The sequence below is a fragment of the Etheostoma spectabile genome, chromosome 21 (assembly GCF_008692095.1).
Source record: "Etheostoma spectabile isolate EspeVRDwgs_2016 chromosome 21, UIUC_Espe_1.0, whole genome shotgun sequence".
NCBI classification, from domain to species: Eukaryota; Metazoa; Chordata; class Actinopteri; order Perciformes; family Percidae; genus Etheostoma; species Etheostoma spectabile.
This window is the reverse complement of record NC_045753.1, coordinates 8,079,351-8,079,657: the sequence shown is the minus strand read 5'-3', so window position 1 is coordinate 8,079,657 and position 307 is coordinate 8,079,351. Positions and strand designations below refer to the sequence as shown.

Here is a 307-nt window from a genome sequence, read left to right as displayed (position 1 = left end):
GGGGGGGGGAAGAAAACAAGGACAGAAAGGGTTGGTTGTTATTATTGTTTCCTTTTTCTGATCTGTCAACAATGACTGAGTAAGTGTTCACTGGATTACTGCTTTGAGCTATAATCTTCAAGTTGTCATATGAACTATAATTATAACAAACAAATTTCATTTTGATGTAGCCTGTGTGAAAGCAGCTCTTGTTGTATAGCCTATAAAATAGTCAAGCTGCAGTTGGAAACTGTGAGAAAACAGTTTAAACTGTAAAACCCCAAAACTAAAAAAGGTACAGCAGATGAATCACTCAGCCACCCACAGA

The 307-nt window shown here is 37.1% G+C and overlaps 1 protein-coding gene across 2 annotated transcripts in view; it reads right to left on the bottom strand.

Moving 5' to 3' along the window:
• Positions 1 to 307, bottom strand: part of tmem184ba (transmembrane protein 184ba) — a 15,995-nt gene that overhangs the window by 5,342 nt on the left and 10,346 nt on the right. The gene's annotated exons all lie outside the window — the stretch shown is intronic.